Source organism: Mastigoproctus giganteus, chromosome 7 (assembly GCF_048544385.1).
Source record: "Mastigoproctus giganteus isolate SK-2022 chromosome 7, ASM4854438v1, whole genome shotgun sequence".
In the NCBI taxonomy this organism is placed as follows: Eukaryota; Metazoa; Arthropoda; class Arachnida; order Uropygi; family Thelyphonidae; genus Mastigoproctus; species Mastigoproctus giganteus.
In genome coordinates, this window is record NC_143581.1 from 82,354,016 (window position 1) to 82,365,470 (window position 11,455).

An 11,455-nucleotide genomic window follows, 5' to 3' on the forward strand; every position below is an offset into this window, starting at 1 on the left:
CCCCCACCCCATCACTCTCTCTCTCTCTCTCTCTCTCTCTCTCTCTCTCTCTCTCTCTCTCTCTCTCTCTCTCTCTCTCTCTGTTGGGCGTGATTTCTGGGAAGATTTTCATTTTGTAGATGTCCACACAATGGGTATTCTGCCATGACATTAAAAGATACGTTAATGAGTTGGCAAAAGCCTGAATTAAGTACGTAGCTAAGAGCTAAGTCACCATGACTGTCCTTGGTCTTGCACTTCAAATACTCCGAACGAGAAGTTAGCTGTTATTTCTTTGTAATGTGTGATATTTTCCAGAGGATTATTTTTGAAATTACTCTTTCATCATCGATGGGTATATACGCGCCATTAGTATAAGACCTCATAATCCAGTGGTAAAATATAGCTGTCGTATTTTTATGTTGAATTTGGTGTTTCTCTAGCGATTATAATAGAAATATTGTTTAATGGTTAGAACGTTCTTCAATTAGGGAACGTTCTCCAACTGTGTATGCTTTAAAGTAAGGAGTCAGTTGGACAGGATCGTTGCTTCATAATTTGAATTGGGGTGGCTCTTTCAAATCGGGATATAGTGCATCTTATAAAGGTGGTGCTGATGACACTTACTGTGTTCATAGACTTCATACAAGAACGAACCATACAGATATATTCACATAGCACTTTTGAAGTGTGGGATTCTAATTGACAGCGTTATATTATGAGATCTTTCTGAAGAAGAAAGAGAACTTTCAGGGCCGCCTAGATTTCGCAGTTTGTTGTAATCTACCATTAGATAGCGTGTTATGTTGAGTCTTTTCTTCTATATATGACACACTAACACATACAGATAGATTGAAATGTGCACTTTTTCATAAATAATGGCGACTAACAGAGGACAAACTCTAAATAAAAAAAAGGATCGCATTGTTGAACTGCAAAGTTTTTTAAGGATCTAGGACTCTCTCAACTTGATTGGTTAGTCTGCGCCGTCACCAGAAAATTCCTTCAAGAGGTCTCGTTTACTGCAACAAAAACCGCTAAGTCCGTAGTGTCACTAACCTTGGAATTCTCCTTCTTGGTCACTGGACACGGCTCCCTCAACGAGATGCTTTTTCAGCTAGAATTGTCTACAACACATAGAAGCATCTGCTTCTTGAATGTCTGCTGAACGACGATATAAGAATTACTCTTATAAAGGTAGTATCAAACATCAGCAGGTATCAACAATTTATTTAATTTATTTTTTTCCACCTCCCTGGAATGGATCTCCAGAGTACCTCTGGCCCATCTTCCCGTGATGTAGACGAGTACTCAGAATCAGGGAGACGCTGTACAGTGATATTGTTAGGAATTCAGATTCTGCAGGAGTAATGACTGATGAGAAAAAGACAGGACTCGTGCAGACCAATATTAAGGCTCCTGTTGAAAATCATTGCATTGTTATCAAAGCTAAGGATAATTCGACCAGTAAAGATGTTCGGCATGCATTGGGAATATTAAAAAAGGTAAGAGTAAGAAAGGTAAGACAGATAGTAGAAAGAGGAACTGTATTGTATTGGAGAGCGAATATGATGTGGAACAGATACGGTAATGACAGAATCCATCCGGTGATAAGGAGTAACTTTCTCGAAACCGAAGCGCCCTGAACCCAAAGTTATTTATGACGTGGATAAGGATAAAACAAGGAGGAACTCTTTAGAGAACTGTACGATAGGAACTTGAGTCATATGGACATAAGTAGATTGGAGATGGACAGCGAAGTGGTATTACGATTTATAAACACGAATAAGGCGAAATTGGGCAGAAACTAGATATCAGGAGTTTGAGCGCATCTGCAAATATCTATTGAATCATAGCTGGGCGTTCCTATGCTTGATGGCTTACAGGCCGAATGCTTTTCATTAAATCACAATTTGTTAGCACTGTCAATCCTTCGGCCACACTGCGAAAACTTGCTGACGCAGTCAACCGATATGTAGTCATTGTGGCAAGAGTGGGCATACTTACCGCAACTGTAATAGTACGCATAGGCAACCATGTTGAGCTAACTGTATGTCTCCATGACGCAAGGCAAGCCATTTGGTACGTGATAAACGGTGCCCAGAGTATGAAAAGGCGCGACAATTGGCCGCAGAACGGACGAACGTTGAATTGGCGTATCATGACAGGATTAATTAGTAGACGCAAGAAATATCAGTGCACTGAAAGAAAGGGGAATAGGAGCGAACGGGTCAAATGATCAAGGAGGAAGAGAAGCAAAAAGGAAGAAAGAGGAAGGGGCATTATAGACCTCATCGAGAGCAACAGAAGACAGCGATAGCTAACCTGAAGGATTACTTCCAGAAAAACACAGCAGCACTTTATCAGGCCATAAGGAAGATAGACAAGCGGTGTACCCACACTCAACCTAAGCACGGAGTCCCCTCCCGCTCAAATAGAACAAACGAAGGTGGAAAGATGGATAAAAAAGCACTCCATGGTAGACACTACAATGACCTCCATCAAGACAATGTAGATAAAATGGCTTCCAATGTGTGGCTCACGAACGGAACGCTCTTACCTGAAATTGAAGGATTCATGCTCGCCATCAACACCAGGAAATGTAGAAAATACATTGCAAAGAAGCCCGGAGTGTCAGATGGCACGCGTCGACGATGCTGTCTGTCCTCAGAAACGATCGAACATATCATCGAAGGATGCGAGGTGATCACCCAGACAGGGTACACTCGTAGACATGACCAGGTAGCCAGGATAATGCATCAGAAGCTAGCGAGGAAATACCAGTTGATCAAAGAAAGTCTACCGCACTACAAGTATGAACCCCGGGCCGTACTAGAGATCCAAACCAACAAGGCTGTAGTGGAACGGAGCCATAATAATGGATAAGAACATCCCACACAACAGACCGGACATAACCCTTTTCGATAAGAAGGAAAAGGCCACCTATTTGGTTGACAAAACCGTGTCTAACCTCTAGAAAATCAACAAGGAAACTATCTGGCATTACGTCGACCTAAGACAGGAGACCAGAGAGATGTGGCATGTGCAACAAGTAACGACCATTCCGATTGTCGTGTCAACCACCGGATTGGTGCCAAAGAATCTACATAACAGCCTAGCAACAATACGTCTCCGAGAGAACACTTACAAGGAACTCCAGAAAGTCGCAGTCCTGAACACCTGTAGGATAGTCAGAGAGTTCCTCGACCAATAATAATAACAGAAACAACAGCCACCCTGTGCACTTAGTACCAGTACACGTCATGGAGTGGAAACCCCATCAGGGGTAATAATAGTCCTGTTTAAAACTAGGATGCGTTCGACAAAAATATTAAAAATGTGTCATGCTTTTGCTATAGCGCAGACAGATTTCTAACAGAAGTAAGACATGAAGTTGTGGGGGGTGGAATGTATTTTATTATATAATATTTTTATCTTTAGAATTCTCTTATTAACTTAACTAAAAATTTACAATTCGCTGAACACCCCCACATACGCAAATCTGACTACAATTTTCAGAAAATTTCAATTTCTATTGTGTGTAAAGCGGTTGTTTTTGTTTATAAAAATTAACAAAATTTTAATGAGCTTACAACAACATTTACATTAGTACAGCATTTACATAAAAGAAACAAATAATTACACACAAGCATCCCAATTTCATATGTAAACCATGCTACAATACGCTACACTGTCTCTCTCTCTCCTCAGTTATTCTCAATATGCGAATTATAAACATCAGTTTGTATCAGTTGCATTTGACATAAAATTGACTGCACAATGATTACTCAATCATTCTCTTACCTTACCAATTTGTTTTTCTGTCCTTCTCTTACATCAATAATATCTACTTCAGCTCTTATTACTCCTTCAGAATATTTGTTTTAGCCTCTCACACATAAAACGTATTACATCTGGTACCCTGTTATCTCAATAACATTCCTTACAGGTCACCCATTCTGCCTTAATTAATATCCTAGCCACCCTAGTTATCACCTTAGTCATCCCTCTTTACTCACGAGGTTTATCTATTAATAAAATTTATTTCTCTTTGCACCTCATCTGATATGTTACCTTGTTTGGCACTTGGCCTAATTTAATGACATAGATTAACCTATCCTTACAGTACTACCCCTATAAATATAATTTCTTTGCTTCTTCCTTTATATTATTACTTTCCCTTTACTACTCCTGAACCACCCTTACATTTATTCATAATCATTAACAACAGGAACGTTCCTTTCCTTTACAAGGACTATCACCTAGGTTACGAGTCCTTGAGTTCAGGATTCAATAAAGAAACAAGGAACAGACTTACATTCCGACTTCGCCGCTACTTCCAATGTCCTTGTGCTCAGGTTTCCTACGTGGCTGACAGGCTTACTTCAGATCCTTGGGCACTCCGGTTTTCCTTCGAGACTGACAGGCATGCTTTCATTTCTGAGGCACTCTTTACATGATACACCTTCTTGTGTAGACGATACATTCACAGGAGTACATACTTGGCTCATTCTCTGCGGCCGGCACTAGAACCCATGACCTGTTCCTTCGCGAGGTTTCCTTCAGACTCTTCACAAGGGCCTACATTACCAAACTCTCCTACCTCTATTTCAACCCGCAAGTCACGACCCTCTCCCCTTAGACCACACCACACAGAGGTCAGACACAAAATGCTCCCTCTCTCAATTTTTCTCTCCCCGAACTTCACTCTTCCCTTCAAGTCCGGCACGCCTCCTCCAAGGACCCCAACCAATCCCCATCCTCTGCCCAAATCTCCATTCCTTTCCATTTGCCAACACAATTCTTCCAAGCTGTCTCCCCAGCGCACAAACCTACCCTTTTCTAGAACTTTCTTATTTTTTTCTCACAGGCAGCATGACTCTTTCATGTCCACTGGCAACCTCCAAAAACACTCACACCTTTCTCTCTAATTGTATCCGAACACCCAAATATCAGTCAGCCTTACGCCGTTTTATTTTGATGCGAACACTGGACGACCACTCATTTCCTGTTTTGGTTTTAACGGTGTCATAGATCAAAGGAGGCGCTTCGTATAAACCCGTTTCACGTCCTATTGTTCTTCCTTAAGCAACCCCTTCCGCCCGTTCTCAAATGGCACCCCTTTACCTAGTCCTGCTGTCCCTTTTGCTCTCTCTCGTATTATTTGAATTACTTGTTTACCCCTTTACTACTAGTCTTAATTCTCACGCTTAAAACTGTCCATTACTAAATCTAGCGTTCTTCAAACTTTAACCTTACTTTTAGCAAAAAACAATTATTCTTATTTAAATTTGTAACAAATATATCTTACAAAGTTAAACACTGAACGTGTCACAATAAATACGATTACAAGACCTATCTAAATGAAGTATGACGAAAATAGATGAAATTCTAAAGAGGAAAGAAGACTGAAAAACAGATTCTTGTATAGTCTTTATTCTATTATGGAGTAGTTTATATTCTTAAGCTACAGTAATGCTGGAGGAATTGTTTCAAGAACATTCATTAATGTTTCTTTTGGAACATCTGCAAAAAACCTCCTTTCTAATATATCTCTTATAACGGTTGAGAATTGCTGTCAATCTGCCAACGAAACATATGACGTTCTTATGGAAACGTTAAGAATCACTTAGAAAAATCCATCGCATTATAGAAGTTGATAAATAAATAAAAACATAGCTTTCAATTGTTGTAGAGCTTTCAGGGATCCAGGTTGGTAGAATCTTGACTGAGGAAGCCCCAAGTTTGATTAAAGGTCTACAAGAATCATTGATTTCAATGTACTTGTTATATTACACATTAAAGCAGCAAAATCGAGTATAAATGAATCCCCCACCTGAGTTCTGGTTGCTTGCCTCTTGAAGATATACTAGTAAAGTTTGAAACACTTCTGTGGTTTCAGCAGTTGCTTGTAGTCCCTGGCAGAACAAGGTAAACCGAAGATTATTAACGTTCAGAAAACAAGGAGGGCTTGGCTGCAGTAATGTAGAATAGAAGATAAACCCTTATTGGAAATGAAGAGGATTAAAACGGATTTTATGGTCATTAGCAATTTCAGCTAATTCTCAAACGTTTTGAAAAGCTCACCTTAATGCTCTAAACTTAATGAAAAACGCACACAACTGTCTAGTTTGCATTTTATTTATTAGCTAAACACTTTCAATGTACAATCCTCCACGATAGGAGGCGCTGCAGCATATTCCTGTGTCCATACAAGATTCTGTAACACCATAACTCATGAGGTCGACTCATCATTACAACTTAATCAACACGCGTCTTCTGTTTCAGGAAAGTTAAAACGTCACGCACGTTTAACACGAGCACGAAAAGCGTCACTAGCTGGTTACCGGGTGTTGAGTATCAGCGGGGGGTTTGCTGAAAAAAACAGAGCAATGCACGAGAAGACTGTCACCACAGACAGCCATATTCGGATTTGCAAATACTGTACACCCAAGCAAATGCATGCAGAACCGCGCCCATACATGTAAGTGACAGTAACTAATGCTTGATGATTGCTTGCTAGCAGCAGTATAACAGGGATAGGTCAGAAAATCACACAGGGCGTCAAGAAAACATCAACTGAATTATAATTAAAATATAAATGTGTAAAACTGCCAGCAGGTTGGATTGATGGTTAGCATCCAGGGTCTAAGCCACTAGAAACTACTTGCAGTTTTGATCATATCTGGAGCACGAATTTATGGTATGTATTTTTAACACCCTTCCTTCCTTCCCCATCTTGCATCAAGCCATTCTTGATGAGCTAAAAAACTTTTAGAAGGTTTTATTTCAGTATTCAATTATAACACACGCATTCGCACGAATTATAGTTTAATCTTGAATAGCTATGATTTTGAACGCTTAATTCATGGAAAAGAGTAGATATCAACAAGTGGATATGTAGATTCATTCCTGCCTATATCACATTTCTATTATTTGCTCAAAATCACAACAATTCTATCATAAATTTAATTTTTGATCACTGTTTCTTTTTATATATTTTATTCGGTATCTAAGTATTCCTTTTAACTTAAAAAATCCCATAAATAACCTTTGTTGTTGAGATTTAGAAGCATCAGCGACTAAGGCCATATTGCTCCACATGTATACTGTTGTGGTAAATTACCTTTAGGATGATATAACTATAAACTGCAGCTATTATCAATCCACTGAAGGATGGAAACCTCCTCAAAGATTCATGTTGTTGGAAAATGGACCGTAATCTGCCACGCTGGTCCAGTGTGGACCGGCGTGGCAGATTATGGTCCATCGACCGTATTTAGCAGTCAGGGGCTTGAACCCCAGTCTGCTCAAAGAGCGCGTTCTACTGCACTCCTGTTCCTGACCACTCGGCTACGGAGGTGCTTTGTAAACCTGCAAATATAAATTTGTTGAACCAAGAGAGAGAGAGAGAGGGATTCGATCAATACATTTACTGTATGAAGAAAGAAAATACTGCTCAAGATATGGGGATTTTTAAAGGAAAAATTGCAAATTCATTAAGATTTCTCTATCAGTTTTTAACAACTTGTACAAAAATTCAAAAAGAAATCATTGATTAACGAGTTCTTCAACATCTTTTAAATAAATAAAGTCCTGCTATTATTCGCTAGGGCAATGGATATGCTGACGAACATACCTTTGTAGTTCATTCAACAGATACTTTTTCGCACATTTAGTGCAGCGGACAGTTGCACTAAATGTATCTGATCCACCATGATTTATGAGCTCTGGCGTTCACCGTGCCTCCCAGTGGGATAGACGAATCAAGGGTATTCCACTAAACATGCGCCGTAGCATTACACGTCCTCCAGTAACCTGTACAGTCGGTATACAACTGGATGGTGCCAGGGCCTTGCGTAGTTTCCTTCGTGAACATTTCAGCGCACTCTGAAATTGGGAATATCATGCCACTGATCTCGAAGACTCTAAACATAATGCACTATGTAAATGATGCATTATTTGCAAGTTTTTTTCGTGTGATTCAAGATTAATGTTACATCGTTTTGCGATTATTACATTTGATAATTTGCTCCAGATGTCGAGTGTCGAGCCCTTTGCATCGTATTTACATTTTTGGGCGTTTTCTATTCGTTACAGACCTCAATGATATTATTCATTATTGCCAACTACGAGAGTACCAGGTGGTGTATGGCCAGTGGTGAAATCAGATGAAAAGCAAATGTTTGTCTCTAAAATATGATTTAGGTCCGTACTAAATATATTACCCTAAATGATCTTCTTATTAAAATAACATTCCAGAAGAGAAGCATATATCTCTCAGGATTTCTCAAGTGGTTGTATATCTATTTAAACAGTATTATAATCCCTGAACCCTCACTGCTTCGGACATGAAATTCTGCGTGATATTTCCAATCACATATTTCACAAAACAAGACATTGTCTCCAATGTATGGATGAGATTCCAATTTTTTCAACTTCATGAAGGTTTTTTTTAGACAGGTGTGTGAGGAGAGACATAGGTAATGCCAGGCACCTAAGGCTATGAAGCAGTATATACTGTGTGCATTCTGTGTTCTTGTTAGTTTATTTGCTAGACGAAACCCTGACTTTCGGGAGATAAAAACATGCTGCCCTCACCAGAGACCAATTAACTCGGCCATGCTGTGAAAACTCCAACAATTTACTTGTGTCATTGAATTCGAACCCACGAAATTTTTACAGAATGTGGGAGGACCTGATTATAACCGCTATGCTACCCATAAGAGTCTAGATGAAAGCAAAGTAATTAAGATAATCAAGAATCACCACATAGTCAAACCGTAGTTTGGACAATATTTATTTATTTATTTGGAACATTGCATACATTAGTGCTTAATACAGTCTCTTGTCGCTGTGGGCTACCTGAAGACTCTCTGTTCTCACTTAATTTTTGAATAGTCCCTTTATGAGGACCTAAGATCGACTCTTAAGGGTAGTTCCAAACTTGTCTCCTGGATGTGAGGAGCTTCTCATATCAGGTGCATGTAAGCTTGCATGTACGTTAATGATGGGAAAATATTAAATAAATTTGAAGTATTGGTTAAGTCGTAGAATGCAGACAAGATAGGGATATCGGACTGACTCGTGGTATCTTTCAGACATAAAGGATGTAGAATTTCAGTTTGGTGACCACGATGTACAAGGACAGAGTAGAACAGTGTTTAAAAATTGATTCATCAATATACTGAAATAAATAATAAGAAATAAAATAAAAAGACATACAGGGTAGGAGGAAGTGGGGTTACGTTCTTAGTTAAGAATCATATAAAATCTAAGGAAGTGCATCCAGTTGATGTGTGGTATAAGCGCTGGGAAAACAAAAATTAGAGTACGACTGTGGATGTCTGAGGATTGTTTTTTTTTTTTTTCCTCTTCGGAATTGGAAGAAGATTACTCTTAATTTTTTGACAGTTCATTTTAAAAAAAGAACATGCTTATTTGGTTTTTAAAACTTTGTTTATTAATTTGGAGTTTTCTAAAAGTAGAAAATCTAAATAACTTGAAAAGAATGCTGCCTAACAAGGTCAATACGGAAATCCTTAAATGGGTGGAATAAGGAAATGCTTCTGTGATACATGTCGGAGTAATTAACATTCGAGTAGCAGCGATAAGTGGAATGTTTGTAACACGAGCGATTAGTAACAACCGTACAGAAATATCGAAGGTTAGAATTAATGGGTTACAGGGTATATAATTGACAGCCCGTTTCTCGATCTCAGTGAAAGGAAGACTTAAGGTGTTAATGCATTTCTCGTCATTCGCGAGGTTTAGATTGACAATAGTGTCTTTAGTAGTGATAAAAATGAGTACACCAATAAGAAAAGCACATTTCTGAGCGATGCAGAACCTATATTTATTAATTTATCCAAGTTCTCCCTATAAACTAGCCGCAATGATTATAAAAATACAAATCTAAACAGTTAACATAATGAATTCAGACCCAGAATATCCAATAGTTGTGCCCTCGTGGGTATCACAGATGGAAGAATCGCCGTTTTCACAATGTGGTTGAGTAAGTTGATCTTAGGCGATGGTGGCATGGTTTTTACTCCCGGAAACTCGGTTTCTCATCCAGAAAATAGAAAATCAACCGCGCAATTTACAGAAAATATACACGGAGCAATATGGCCTTAATCGCTGATGCCCCTGAAACATTACTACAACAACATCATCCAATGGTTGAGATGGGATGTTCAGAATTTGTGCTAAATCAACCTAGCCCACGAGACTTTCAATATACAATGTCTGGAAATTGCCAATATTCTGTTAAATATTAATAATTATTGAAAAGTAGCAAGAATTAATTACAAAACAAAAAGGTATCCAAACTTGCTACACTCTTTGAATATTCTCTTATCTTGGACAGGAAACTTTTCTTCATTCAAGCTGCTACAAACTCCATTTCGAAATCCAGCTGTCAGAATTTTTTAAAAGTGTTACAAGTCTGTCTTAAATAAAATACAGCGGAACTGGTGTATGCTATTTAAGGCTGGCTTATTGTTCATATATTATAAAAACATATTAGATAAAGATACAAATTTCATGAGTAAACTTGTGAAAATTAATCAGGCATGTAATTGATGAGACTTTTTTGAAATATTTATCTGTAATATTTTACGAACAAGAAATATTGAAAAGTACCTCGTGTAAATTTTACTAATGCTGTTTATTAAAATATGCTACTAAGCATTTAAGAATGTGATCGACAACGAAGAGCCACAATGCTCTATCTTAATGGCAAGAACACCACGCTGCAGCCTGTCTGCTGAAGGTATATTTTTATTTCTAATCACGCAGATTGACCAGTCAATCGTAACAGCTCATTTGACGGCTCCTGCTGTTAGGGGATGCAGGTCCTCTTTTAAGCGCAATTATTTCAATGGCTTCGTCTGTCATTAATATGCCCACGCTGGTTGTGTTTTAAAATGGAGGGCTCAACTACTAGCCAAACAAGGACTATGAAACGTCCAATTAGGAGCTGATCAGTTAGCAGGATTTTGGATATAAATCAACATTATGAACACGGGTAGTTTTGTTTTTTTTTCCACCAAACTATGGTTTATGGGATCTTGGTGTATTATTTTAGTCTTCATAGAATTCGAATCCCTCTGTGATATGCTTGTTCTCCAATAAATTAAACAATAAAAACTACATTTGAAGGACTTCACTTGCAAAGTCATCGCAATCAATAACTTCGTATTTTCCGAGTCGATATAAGTAGCTCATTTTGAGAAACAGAGAGAGAGAGACAGAGATTAAAATTATTGTTTTCAAGGAACTGGAGCCTCATTGTTGATAATTGAAGACTTCAGAAATTCATCCAGTCCTTGACGGGTATCAAATGCACACTTCTCCGAATTAGTGGTGTCGGACAGCAGTTATCGTGCTGATTAAGTTACCAAGGAGAGAGAGAGAGAGAGAAGCAGAAATTGTACGGAAATAAATATAAATTCAGTAGTAACAGCAGATCATG